The sequence below is a fragment of the Pinus tabuliformis genome, chromosome X, assembly GCF_031772625.1.
Source record: "Pinus tabuliformis cultivar Carrire ecotype Pingquan chromosome X, CPIR1, whole genome shotgun sequence".
Classification (NCBI taxonomy): Eukaryota; Viridiplantae; Streptophyta; class Pinopsida; order Pinales; family Pinaceae; genus Pinus; species Pinus tabuliformis.
This window is the reverse complement of record NC_142308.1, coordinates 1707956850-1707972187: the sequence shown is the minus strand read 5'-3', so window position 1 is coordinate 1707972187 and position 15338 is coordinate 1707956850.

Genomic DNA, 15338 nt, shown 5'->3' with positions numbered 1-15338 from the left:
AACCCATGGATTTGCTTTGTTATTTTTGCACTTTTCCTTCTTGACATCTGATGCATGTCAATGTTAGAAAGAAGACACTTTTGCTACAAAGGTATTTCATGTTGGATTCTCCTCTTGGAAGGAAATCCCTTTGCTTTCTGAAACACTTCATCAACATGGTTAACTACATCAACCAAATGAGTTTTCAATTTTTAATTACAACCATCAAACGTTTCATAATCAACATGAACATTGGGTTTGATCATAAGAAGCACTACATTCTTGCTTGAATTCACTAGTATTTTCATTTGCCCTGCATTAACTAATGAAAGATTTAGTTTCTTGCGATGAACTCTCACAATATACTCCACACCATATTTGAAAAAATGGTACTTGTTTTCATGACGATAGAAGATTTCCTTTCTATCATAAATGTAAGGACTACCCAAAACAATTCTTGATATATCAAGCAGTACAACGTCTAATTCAACTTCATCAATGAAGTTTGTTGTGATTGAAAACCGCAGAATACATTTTCTTGTAACCTCTAAATTTGTGTCCTTGCATATCCAACCTAATGGATATGGCTTGGGATGTAAAATGGTTTCAATATTTTTTTTTTGACTAAATCATCGGATATCAAGTCGGTTTGAGACCCACTATCAAATAGTGTGTTGATTTTTGTCTGTTTTGAGATTACTCTCAAATGAAATAATTCAATCCTTGTTTCTTCATTTGGAGTACTAGTGTGACAATTTGATATACTTGTTAGGATATTCCGACACATAGGAAATAGTTAAGTACAACTTGGTCTAGTATAGAGTTACGTAAAGTGTGTTTCTTTACTATGTACATTTTGTAACTTACAATCCGACGGTCACGATATGTAGTGATCCGATGGTTCATTCTCTCCTCGGTATTACCGACACTTGATCCGTGGCTTAACACCCGATTGGTCCATGATCTCTATTTAAAGAGCATGGAGGGTAATTTGTAGGTTAACCGTTCATGAGAGAAGCTTATGTAAATTTTCATTCTTTTATTAATAAATTTCCTGAAGTGGCCGCGTTGGCTCAGGCCGTGGACTGTTTCCCTCTTTGAGGGTTTTAACCACGTCAAAAGTACTGGTGTATTGATCTGTGATCTGTTTGTGAGTGGTGTCCTTTGGTGTTCTGTCTATGGAACTTACCCTGTAAATTCCTACATGGTATCAGAGCTATTTGAGGGCCGCATCCGTTGGTGATCCAAATCTGAAGCCGGTAGAACTGCATCCGACTACCGTTTCCTAGATCTATTGTTTCTGACTGCTTTCGGGCCGAGAGGACTGCACTGTTGTGTTGGGAGAATCTGTTCCAGTGAGGAACCCCTTTCTTTTCACGCGAAAAGGTTTCCGGTAGACCTAGCTGCGTCATTTTTAAGATCTGGAGGTATACAGTGTTTATTTGCAGTTTACAGTTATTTTCTCTCTGTTTATTTCGGTTTTCGGTTTATTTATCTTTTTTTATTACCGGATCTATACCTTTCATTTCTGCGTATTCTCTTTGCCCTGCGACTTTGTGCAATCTGGGCAAATCAGAAACAGAAAGGAAGGATTTTTCTCATGCGTATGCTCTTTTCCGCTGCGCCTTAGTGTGATCTTGGAAAATCAGAAACATTGAGGAAAATATTTAGTTTTCGGCTAAAGCTAACTTCGAGCCGCAAGGTTCATTTTTGAAAATATTTAGTTTCCGGCTAAAGCTAACTTCGAGCCACAAGGTTCATTTTTGAAAATATTTAGTTTCCGGCTAAAGCTAACTTCGAGCCGCAAGGTTCGTTTTTTTTGTATGTCCGTGTTGGGTTTTGTGTTTTTTGTTTTGTAGGGAAAAAGAGCTTTCTCAAAGCAAGCACGCAACCCAAAGCATCAACCCCCCCCTCTCTCTCAAACTTTTGGTGCAAAGCTAATTTATGAGAGTAGAGATCTTGGGTTCAAGTCTCCATTTTGTGGGGGCGGATTTTTCATTCCCGCACTTCGTCGGTGACTTCATCAAATTTTCTTCAAAAAGCCATAACTTCTTCATCCGGAAGCCGTTTTCAGAACCGTTTTTTTTGAAACAACCTAATTTTTCGAGATCTTTCCATTGAAACACTTAGTTTCAGCATCTATTGCTTCAATTTTTTTTTTAAATGGAAAGTCCATGCCAAATTATTCTTGACAGCACCAACTAATTCCAATGGTGGTCCTACATTGTGGATTTACTTAGAAGTAAAGGTCTTTACAGAATAGCCACAGGCCAAGAGACCAAACCGAAAGATGAAGACAAGGCAGCTAAATGGGAAAATAGGCAAGACCAAGCACGTGGGTTGATAGGGATGTCTATTTCTCCAGATCTTAGATTCCATATTGCAGAACTTGATACTCCTGATGAAGCAATGAAACAAATTACTAAAGTCCTTGGAATTAAAATGAACTTAAAGCCCATCAACTTGAAAATGAATTGCTTACATTGGACCCCAATAATTTTTCTTGCATTGAAGATTTTTTGTCCAAGTTCAAGACCCTTAGACTTCTCTTGGAAGGTGTTAAGGTTAAGAAAGAAGATAGTAGCCTTATCTATCTACTCCATTCTTACTAAGTTGGGACCAGCCTATTCTGTGTTTGTTTCCACCTTCCATTCTACAAGAGAAGCCTTCATTTCTCAAGGACAAGCCTACAAGTCCCCTTCCTTTGATTCCTTTTGTGATTATTTAATAAGAGAACAAGAAAAACTCTTACACCTTGGTCTTCTCCATCTTGGAAACTCTTCTAAGAAAGCGTTAGCCGCCCAGCAGCAACCAAATTCAAAGAATCCTAAGAAGTCGTATCCTAAAAGGAATGGTCCTAAACCAAACAAGGGTCCTAAGCAATTTCTGCCTCAAAATGAAAAATCATTTCAACAAAATGATAAGACAAATAAAAACAAAGGGAAGAAGACTGATAGACATTGCAACTTTTGTAATCGAGATGGCCACTTAGAATCCAAATGCTTTAAGAAGATGGAAGCCTTGGAAGCAGCAATGAAGAAGCATAACATCCATTTGGAGCAATCTTCAACTTCAATTTCATCTTCAGGAATGGCACTTTCTGCATGTGGTTGTCAAGAATCTCGGTCTGGCTATGCACTAAATGTATCTTCTTCTTCTCATTCTCATGAGTGGCTCATTGATTCTGGAGCTTCTTATCACATGGCCAAAAACAAAGCCATGTTTTCTTCTTTAAATGATTGTAACACCAAAAATATATATGTTGGTGATGATAGATCTCTTAGTGTTGTAGGGACTGGAACTGTTCATCTAGACAATGGTCAGTTTAATGATGTATTATGTGTTCCAAACTTATCCTGCAACCTTCTATCTGTATATCAGATAACCCATTCAGGTGAAGGTAAAATCGTTGAATTTTCACCTCACGATGTTGTAATTAAGGACCTAAGAGATCCTAGACAAATTTTAGCTACTGGCATTGCTGATGATTCTACAAGGTTGTATAAGTTTCACAACTTTGGGTCATCAAATCTTCCCTCAGTATTTGTTGCTCATAAAGATGAAGTGAGCAAACTTTGGCATGAGCAATTTGGTCACTTAAACTATCTCTCTCTTCAGAATCTATGTAAAGAAAATATGGTGACAAGTCTTCCAATGGTATCTTGCAGAGATGGTGTTTGTTCCGGATGTGTACTCGGAAAACATCATCGGGACAGTTTTGAAAAACGTGCCTCTTGGCACGCCTCAGCCCCTTTACAGCTCGTGCATAGTGATTTATGTGGTCCACTTCCAGTTGCTTCATTCTCTGGCTACAAGTATTTCTTAACTTTCATTGATGATTTCTCCAGACGCACTTGGGTATACTTCTTAAAACTCAAGAGTGAAGTATTTAACATGTTCTTGGCCTTTAAGGCCTTTGTTGAAAAACAATCTGGACATCAAATTCTTAAGCTAAGATCTGATAATGGCGGAGAATATGTTAAAAACACATTCATCAACTTTTGCACTGAGAATGGAATTCAAATGCAACATATTGTTCCATATGATCCACAACAAAATGGTGTAGCTGAAAGGAAGAATCGCACCTTAAAGGAAATGGCTAATTGTATGCTTCAATCTAAAGGACTTAGTCTTAATTATTTGGCAGAAGCAATTAACTGTGCAAATTACATAATAAATCGCACTCCTACTAAGGTTTTAAAGAATATCACTCCAGAAGAAGCATGGAGCTCAATCAAACCAGATGTAAGTCACTTTCATGTTTTTGGAAGTGAAGCATGGGCCCATATTCCAGATGAGAAACATAAAGCTTTAGAACCTAAGAGTGAAAAATGTATTTTTGTTGGATATTCTGAAGATGTCAAAGGATATAGACTTATTCCACTTAAGTCCAAAAATGTTATCATTAGAAGAGATGTAAAGTTTGCTGAAAATATATCGGCCTGCGAGCCTAGTTCGGCGGATGTGCCACCTCTCCCTATCTCTTCTACTTTTGAAAATATTTCTTCTTCAGATGATGAAAGCGAGGATGAAAATCCTCCCCCTCCTTCTCAAGATCCTCCTTCAGCTCCTCAGCTTCCAAAATGGGTCCGTGCTACTCGGGATGCAGCAGGTGATCTTGCCGGTGATCCTACAGATCAGCGACGTACACGTTCTCAGTTCGAGAGAGCCTTTTCTTTACTGGCTCAAGCTTCAGTGAATTATGATCCTGACACCTTTGCAGAAGCTTCAGGCCATCCAGATTGGGAAGCAGCTATGAATGAAGAATATCATTCGTTATTGGCAAATGATACATGGGATCTTGTTCCTCTACCAAAGGGACGAAAACTTGTTAGATGCAAATGGGTTTACAGAACCAAGTATGGACCAGATGGGAAAGTTGATAAACATAAAGCTCGTCTTGTTGCTAAGGGTTTTTCACAAGTTGAAGGCATTGACTATACTGAAACCTTCTCCCTTGTTGCCAAAATGAACTCTATCCGCCTTGTTCTTTCCCTTGCTGCTTCTTTCAAATGGGAAGTCCATCAGATGGATGTTAAATCCGCATTCTTGCATGGGGACTTGCATGAAGAAATCTATATGGAACAACCTATTGGCTTTATACAAACAGACTCTAGTCTTGTATGTCAGCTTAAGAAATCCCTTTATGGTCTCAAGCAAGCTCCTCGAGCTTGGTATGCCAAAATGGATAACTTTCTTTTAGAAAATGGCTTTTCTAGGTGTCATTCTGACAATACTGTCTACACCAAGAAAGTGGGCAAGTCTCTTATCATTCTTGTTCTTTATGTTGATTATCTTATCCTGACTGGTAGTGATCCCAACCTTATAAACCATGTGAAGTCTAGCCTTAAAAGGAAGTTTGAAATGACAGACTTAGGAAACTTACATTATTTTCTTGGTCTTCAAGTCTTGCAATCCAAGGAAGGTATTTCCCTTTCCCAATCCAAGTATGCCTGTGATATTCTACGCCATTTTCACATGGAAGACTGTAAGCCAGCCCCTTCTCCCTTTCAGTCTGGAGTCAAACTTTCAGTCACTTGTACTTCTCCTAAAGTTGATGCTACCTTATACCGTCAACTTGTAGGAAAACTTTTGTATCTAACCCATACTCGTCCTGACCTTTCCTTTGATGTTGGCCTTGTTGCTCGGTTTATGCAAAACCCACGTGAAAGTCATTGGAAAGTAGCTAAAAGAATACTTCGTTATGTTCGAGGTACAATTTAGTTTGGGATTCATTACAGTGCCGAAGCATCTCCTCTATTGGTTGGTTTCACTGATTCCGATTGGGCTGGTGACCCTGATGATCGGAAGTCTACTGCAGGTTATGTGTTCACTCTTGGTTCAGGACCTATTACATGGGCTTGCAAGAAACAAGGTGCCATTTCTCTTTCTTCAGCAGAAGCAGAGTATCGTGGTTCCGTAGAAGCTAGTAAGGAAGCCTTGTGGCTTCATCAGATCCTGTCAGAGTTTGGCTTTCAGCAGCAGCATCCGACTACACTTTGGTGTGATAATCAAAGTGCCATTCAACTATGCAAAGATCCAGTCCAACATTAGCACAGAAAACACATTGAACTGCACATGCACTTCATCAGAAAGCTCATTCATGACCATGTTTTTGAAGTGCAATATTGTTCAACAGATGATCAAGTTGCAGACATCTTTACAAAGGCTCTCACAGAGGCGAAGTTCACTAAACTTCGATTTATGGTTGGAGTTCAGGAAGTTGTCACTAAGGGGGGATAGGCTCTAGTGCCTCCTTCCTTCTACTATTTTGTCATATTTGTAAATCCTTCAATCCTATCCCAAGTTGTTCTTAAGGGGGGATGTTAGGATATTTCGACACATAGGAAATAGTTAAGTACAACTTGGTCTAGTATAGAGTTAGGTAAAGTGTGTTTCTTTACTATGTACATTTTGTAACTTACAATCCGACGATCACGATATGTAGTGATCCGATGGTTCATTCTCTCCTCGGTATTACCGACACTTGATCCGTGGCTTAACACTCGATTGGTCCATGATCTCTATTTAAAGAGCATGGAGGGTCATTTGTAGGTTAACCGTTCATGAGAGAAGCTTATGTAAATTTTCATTCTTTTATTAATAAATTGCCTGAAGTGGTCGCATTGGCTCAGGCCGTGGACTGTTTCCCTCTTTGAGGGTTTTAACCACGTCAAAAGTACTGGTGTATTGATCTGCGATCTGTCTGTGAGTGGTGTCCTTTGGTGTTCTGTCTGAGGAACTTACCCTGTAAATTCCTACAATACTAGTGCTAGCAATGAATTCTTTTCCCTTCACACCCATGGATGTAATTTTAGTTTTATCACTCGAATCGAATCCCAAATCCTCTTGAATGAAGACAACTGTCTTTTATTTTCCTTTGTAGTTGAATTTCTTTGGTTTCATCTCGGGATGAATCTTACAACAATTAGCTTCATTGTGAGCCTCTTTGGAACAATGTTTACATATTGTTTTCCCTCCTTCTTTCTTGATGGATGCATTTTTCTTTCCCTTGAAACCCTTTTCTTTTTCTTTACCCTTAAATGACTTTTTACTACCTTCTTCTGGAGTGTTTTTCCCTCTTGCGTCAAGATGAGTGGCTTTCAAGACACTCATCATCTAGATTATTGGGATTAAACATTAAGATAGTATGCCTAAGGTAACGGTGTAAACCCCCTATGTACTTCAACAACATGTCTTGTGATTGCAAATCTACATCTAACATTAGAGACCTTTTTATGAATTCTTGGGTGTAATCTTGCACATTTTTACCTTTGAGTTTTCTAAAGTTTTGCCAATTCATGATGGATTTCTGCATATAAGCTAGAGGGTATAATTGTCTTTTAATTGCAGCAATGAAATCAGACCAAGAAATTGAGATCTTACCATGTTTTTTTAATCTCCTCTTGTGTCTTTGATTCCCACCATACTAGTGTTGCACCCTCCATTCTCAAGGAAGCTAACTGAATCTTTATGTCATCCTCTTGAAGGTTTTGAATTCTGCAATAGACCTCCAACTGACGAATCCAATTATCAAGATTCTTTGCATTCACTTCACCATTATACATGGGCAACTCAAATTTAACATCAAGTTTTAGTAAGGGTGATCTACCAGTTCCTTTGAGGTATGTATATGAGTATGATTAAGGGTTTTGTTAGTGGAAGAGGGTGAAGATGCCTGTGAAGAAGAAGATGTAGAAGATGTTGGAGAGGGTGGAGGTTTAATTCCATTTCCATTACCTCCTCCTGAAGAACCTTCTCCTTTGGGAGTTTTGGAGCTTTCACCCTTCAATCTAGTATTTCTCTCTTCATAGAGGACCTTCACCATCTCTGTGATATCAAAGAAATCCTTTTTGAAGGCCTTCTCATCTTCTGTCATGTTTGTAGGCTCTCCTTCATAAGCCATACTCACTGGAGCCTAAACTGCAATTTGAGGAAGAAATGGTGTTGGAGATTGTGGAAACCTTTCCCTCCTTCCCCTTGACCCAACTTCAAGGCTTTCAACCAACTTCACTTCTCCTCTTTTGAGTTTTAACCTTGTAAGCATGACATAAACTTCCAAACAGTTAAATCCTTCTTGCACAAAGCAAACCTAGTGCTCTGATACAAAAATGATTTAATTAGGAATATTAGTTTTGTTGTGCTAAGATCCTCCTCAGATTATAAACAAAATTCTATTCATTTTCTTAAGGATTCATGTGTTTATTGCAAGTGAAAATGAATTTTTATGTTAATTTTATGAGAAATTTAACATAAATAAGAAACTGAACAGTAGCATATAAATGTACAGAACATCACTAACAACACATCACAACAAGAACATGATGATGAAGTTCACCCCTCGTGGGCTACTTCTCCTTGGTCCATCTTCCAATGGCTTGTGCCTCTCTATTAATATCAAAATGTGTAAAAATATGTGTTTACAATGCTCAAATGTTTCTACAACCTGCTCCAATGAGTCTAGAATGTCCAAAAATGGCCATCTAGCCTCTTTTTGCTCCCAATTTGGTCGAAAACTAGAGAAGTTATGACCTCTCCTAGTTTCTCCACTATTCACTCCACAAATTGCCCAAAATCTGGCAACGAACTCTCATTTTCACCTGAATTCCCACTAACTGGCCACCAAATCTACCGGAATCCGGGCAGATTTGTCGGGCGGATAATTTGGACACTGAGACCTAAAAATGCAAAAATTAAGGTCATATGAAGGGTCATGCACCTAGGGGCTAGCCCCTGGCGTTGGCACCTTTCCTCTGGCGGTCACATAACTATTGGTGTTTTAGAGCGATGTTCACATGGTTGATTAAGTCCAAGAGTTGGCCCCCACGAGCTAGCCTAGCCTCTAAATTCTGCGGAATTAAACTTTATAAAGAACGCATAATCAATATGGTTAAGAAACATCTGTGTGGTGCAATGGTAGTTGGCTCTGTTGTGTGTGGGAGGTCATGGGTTTGACCCCTGTTGCCTCCACCTAGATTGTAGCAAATTCTTTGGTGGCATTCGGTTGGACCATGTGTTAGCCCATGGTTGGCCATCATTCCAACCAATAAAAACCACTAAAATCCAACTAGTAAAAATATGCCACTTGGCATGATAAAACTCATCGAGGAGCCTGTTTACCAAGACAACATCCACATACCCTGCCTAGTCAGCACCATGTTAGTAGTACAAACTGCTAACTAGGTTGTCTTTTTTTTTTTTTTTTTTAAATTCACATGTTTGGGAAAGTGAACAGAACTTGTTTTTGGAGTCATACGGAGTTCGTTTCGTGCGAATCGAGTTGCATCGGATTCAGGATGATGTGCACTATGTGATCGTCTAGGTTCCACACCAGTCCGATTTTTTTTAATTTTGAGCTATTTTTTTAGCACTTGATCATCACAGGTGGAGAACCTAGCTATATGTCAAACCTTCAAGAAACAATTGCTTTTTCCACTACCGAAACATAGTATATAGCTGCTTCAAATGCTAGTAAAGAAGCAATCTGGTTGAAAGGTATACTTGATGAGATTGGAAGGACACAGGAGAAAGTGAATGTATTCTGTGACAGTTGGAGTGCTATTCATTTGGCTACAAATACAACTTATCATAGCAAGACCAAGAAAATTGATGTAAGGTATCATTTTCTGAGACATGTTATCGATGGCGAAAAAGTAGCTCTCAAGAAGGTCCATACATAGGAGAATCGTGCAGACATATTCACGAAGCCAGTTACAGTAGAGAAGCTTCAATGGTGTTTGGCTTCTCTTGGCTTGCAGAAAAGATGATGAATGGACACGAGCAAGGGATTAGGAAAATTGTTGTCAAGGTGGAGATTGTTGAAATGTGAGAACAAAGTAATTTAATAATGTAATAATGGGTAAATTTGATTTATTACGGGTTAGTCAGTTGTATAACAAGAAGGTGTTATGTAACAAAGTAATCCCATATTAATTGGGATTTACCGAGAGGCTTCTATCATGGGGAATCATCTTTTATTAATAAATATTTCCAATCCCTTGCCCTGTGGAGGTTTCCTTGACACATTGTCAAGGTTCTATCACGTAATTCTTTGTGTTAAATTGTGTGTGTGATTCAATTTTCTAATTATATTCATTTTTTCCTTGGTTGAATGATAACTGGTTTGAAAACCAACAATGGACAACTTTAAGTAATTCCATTATTCTTTGGACCCATTAAAATGTTTTCTACATATCTGTTTTTGCTTATGCCCTTGGTCAACTGCGTAAGTTAACTGCATGGAAATTTTAATGAAAAAACTTGATTCAATCTAATGTGATTGGCTGATATTAATGTTGAATCTACCCAGAACTTCCCAATGGAGCTTCTACATTTCCTTCCCATGGTTTTGAGGCCAGGTTATATAGGGAATGGTAATTTTTTCTATATAATTGCTGGTAGACTCTTGTGTGAGACTGAAAGGGTTAGATCACATCTTTTCTGTCTAGACACGGGCATATTGATTTAGATTTTGGGAAAACAGAAGGAATAACGAGGAAGGGGAAACTTCTGAAGACATTGATCTTGAAATATCCGCATACACACAATTTCATGATATGTTTATGCATTTTGAAACAGTTTGGTGCTTGTCTCTATTCAATTCTCAATACTCTTAATACTCTTAATCTAATACTCTTCATGCACATGTATTATTTTTTCTAGTTGTAGCCAACATTAGCACTAAATAAATTTTTAAGTCTCTCACAAGTGTGATTTGTAGCTGGTATGCCTTCGAAGTTTTTTGCTACCTAAACTAGAGTAATGATCAACTTATTGGAATAGAAAACATTGTAGTTTTTTATAAATATACATGGATGGATTTATCATTAGCTTCAAAGAATGACACAACAATAGTGCCACTGGAGGGAGCAACAAATTTCAACTTTGGAAATTCAACCACTCTTTAGGAGTTGGAAGGTAATTTTTATGTTTTCTCTGTATATGACTCTGGGCCAACTTGATGCAAATCTGATTTGAATGTTTGGATGATAGGGAATCAAGTTCAACGATTAAAGGATTGTTGTATTCAAGATTATGGACAACCAAATGGTAATAATGGAGTAGATTCAATATGGAATGATGGTCTTCTTGCTTGCATAGATTTTGGTTGGAGGTCAGACATCAATCTGTCAGCATTAAATCTAGACCAAATCACAATGAACTCAATGGAGGATGAGTCATTGCGTGGAAGATTATGCTTGCAAAAATGTGCAGAAAATATCAAGGGGAATTATGCTGAACAAAATTTAATTTATTTGGAACCTGTGAGTCCTTGTGAAAAAGTAAGGGAAAGAGGAATTTTTCCTCTTTTTCCACCTAGTCAGATTGCTTGAAACAATTGGTCTCTTGATTCTCTCAAGGAATCCCCTTTTGCAAGAACCAGGGGATATTTAATACCAAATTTCGGGTATAGGATGCAGCAAAGTGAATAGTAATAATGGAGGTCAGATGTGAGGAGAGGAGCATCTTTCCTGTGCATATATCTCTGCCAATGATTACACGACATCTAGTGAAACAAGTTTCATGAATGTTGTCCATAGTTCGACTCAGATGGGACAAGAGGAGTTTTCAGATGCTTTTCAAGGCAACTCATCAAATTTGTTAAGTTCATAATTTCATAAGGGTCTGGCCAAAATTGGATTTTTCTTTGCACCTTGCACTAGTATGAGTTTCATTAGTGTTTTATAATTGGCAAGGGAATTGCACTATAAGAAACATTTTCATTCATTTATATGTTGTGATAATATGTTTAATATTAAGCCTATGTGTGAGTGGTTGAGTCAGATATTAAGCATATATATACAACGAGTCTATAGTAGAACATACAAAAAATGAGTGTGACATTATAGATGTTGAAATTTGAGGTTCAAGATGTCCGTAGACACTTGTATGTCGGTTATGTTTCTAGCATGAATATAGTAATATTGTAGACTTCTTATGCCTTTCTTCAGAACTGCTTATGGGCTTGTCTTCTAACATTATGATTGAAAATCATGAAGAGTGGTTGAGTCAAACACTTGTCCTGGATATGCGAATTTATTTCAGAGGTGGGTTATGTCTGCATCCTAGACGCACATAGAACCTATTCACACAATGTTTTTGATGCTTTTTGTGCAGGTTCTATTTTTAATAATCCCATAACCAAGGGTTACCTCTTTGGAATTTTGGATGTAAATTGTGTCAAACTTCTTGAAGAGAATTCAGAAGGGATGTTGCAATACTTGTGGATCAATGCAGAAAACCTTATTTGGGAATTACTGTGTAAGTATTCTCAATTTCATTTGGCTTTTGGTTTTGAAGGTTTGTTATTTTTCTCAAAATTTTCTTCCTGAAGTACAATTTTTTTCCTTTAGACTAATTCAGGTTTTGTCTTCGAGCATTGTGAATGAAAATCATGAAGATTGGTTGAGTCAGATACTAATCATGGGATGTGAATTTATATAAGAGGTGGATTCCATCAGCATCTTGGAAGCACATATAACCTATTCACACACTTTTTCTGATGTTTGATGTGAATTTTTTCTTTTTAATGATGCCAAAACCAACAAATTCTTCTCTAGAATTTTCGATCGAAACAGTGTTTTAGAAGCTGAGGAAAATGTGGAGTTAAAATACGAGAGTTTTGGGAATGAAGGTTAGGCGGATGAGAGTTTTAGGGACAATGTTTTAGGGGCGATGGTTGGTGTAAGCGTCAAGCGGTATCATTTGGACAACCCAATACTCTGTGGTCAGTTGTAGTAGCTACTTCTTTGGTGGGAATTGTGTTTTTGGGGTAGCGGTGGCAGCAAGAAAATTGGAACAACAAGAAGCTAAGGCTACAACTCTGTGCAACAAAAAAAATGGGTTCTCATAAATTATTTATTTTCTCCACTGTTGATCATGAATTTTATTTCAGTTGGAACAATTCCATGGGATTTTGGTAGCGTAATAGGAAAGGAGACTAAGAGAGTGCAACCAATCTATAATGTGGGAAGGAAATGCTTGCAAGAAAGAAGATATGGATAAATATTTATATTGCAACAGACTAAGCTCCTTTGGTGTTGTATATGGAATGTGTAATGGAATAGATGGATTGCATTGAAATCACAAACCACGTATTGCAATACCCGCAAAAGATGACTTTACAGGGTATTTTAGGGGCTAGGGAGTTACAGTGGGCCTTGGAATCACAATATAAATGGAGCATGCTTCCTATGACATATAGCAAGCGTTGAACCAGAGAAGTGCATGATTGGATCGGGACCAAATGATCTCTAACAACCCTTTGTACCAAACCAAAGAAGGCATTTTGCTGCCAAACAGAAATTCCTGCTGCAACAAGCTACAAGGCCCCCACAATTTAGGACCTCCATATCTTCCTTCCCCACCTTACAAAATATAAAAGTAGCAACTATAAGAAAGGAATTGAGCGAGCTGCAATTGTTACCACCGTATTTCCACAACCAACCATAAGAATACGAGAGGTTTTAGGAATATGTTTATTTATGTAGGGTTTGAATTTAGAGAAGTGTTGGTACCAGTCAAAAGGCCCAACTTCTTGAAGGTATCTGTTATCCCAATAGCCAACGTCTCTGTAAGTGTAAGTGTTAAATAGAAAAGTGTCTATGACTGCATAACCATTATTTCCATGCATTGTCCTTCTTGTGCTACTGGTACTTGAGATTGAACGGTGCACACAAAATCCACGGCCAAAGATCCAGGGCTCGAAACTTGAACTTCCCATTAAAACGTGGAAGCATAGATTCATCCCCTCGAGAGGAGGAAGAAACAGAGCACAAACATAAGTGAAGGTGTCAGAAAATTTGTTGATATTCTTGTTCAAGGAATTACATGCGTAGAGAATATAGAAGTTTTAATTACAAGTCTAATAAGAGGAAGGTTGGATCTAGAGTTAGGTACGGGGGATGTCGTGGACATTATAGTAAGTACCAAACTCAAGACCACAAATGGGAATAAAGATGGAAATGGACTGATTACATGTCCAAAAGGTAGACAGGCTGCTTCCACATAAGAAGTTCTTAGGAATATGGTCGATTTATTTAAATAGCTACGACATTGACTGGGCATCCAAAAGATGGTCGAGTTCTTCAGACGGCTTTGACATCAACTGGGCATCCAGAAGATGGTCGACTTCTTCATACAACTTCGACATCGATTGGCCATCCAGAAGATGGTCAATTTCTTCAGAGAACTTCAACATCAACTTGGAATTAACATACATTGTTTTAGAGGAGAAGATGATCTTCGGACTCCAGAAGAAGGTGGCTTCACACCGACTCTACAAAAGAAGGTTGTCCACTAACAACTTCTAATGAAAATGGAAGTGTACAAAGTGCTTATGTTGTAATGTTGTCTAATGGTAAACCCAATTCATCCATCAGAGAGTTCATGAAGACCAATGCCCCTATTGTGGACTCCATTTTACTATGATTCCTTCCATTACAAGCTGCAATCAATGATGGTGAGGTAGTCACTATAGAAACATGTCCATGCAATTCCTACAACTGCATCATATTCTGGACACTGGAAGAGCTTACCATCATGTCATCATGCTTGTTCTTCAGATGCCTATGACATTGATTACTATGAAGGACGAGAATGAGAAGATAACCGTCGGGACACTGTTGAGATTTTTGTGACACCTATTGAGGATGTGACAACCGTTGAGGATGACAAATCTCAACAGTATCACTAATAAGAACCCCACAATATAATGCCTATCATCATAATTAATGCCCACTTTCAAATCAAGTCCATGATTCTTCTTCCACTCATAGAGGGATAATTCTTTTGAAAATCTTAGACATGTATATATTGCTCATAGATTCGTCCAATCCACCATTCTGCATTTGCCTCACTACCTCACTCTTTGGTAGGCACCATTGTTGGAGGATTAATCCAACAGATCAAAGATATCGTTCAGTTTAGGAAAACCTTCATGTTATTCACACTAAGTATCCTTTTTGGACCTATTAAAAATTGATTCCAAGATCAGCACAGAATATTGCCAGAGCCTGCAGAAATGTGTTTGAGAAAGATGGTCTCTCGCAGGCCAAACAACTCATCCATCGCATTAATAAATAGTGAATGCGGTGTTTTGGTTCTTGTATTCTCTGCAACCCCAAGCTCTCTAGAGAATGTGGGGAGTGGAAAACAACTTTTTATCACCTCTTTCAAGACCTTTGAGGTGACCTTCAAATTCTTGTCGATACCAAGAAGATTGTGTCCACTACAACACCTGAGGAAAAGTTGTACCTTCTTCAAACTGTCCTGAACTCTGGTTTCGTTGGGTTAGATATCAAATGTGCTGAGATGAAACTACATACATGGCTTATCGAACCTCCTCATCACATGGTTGG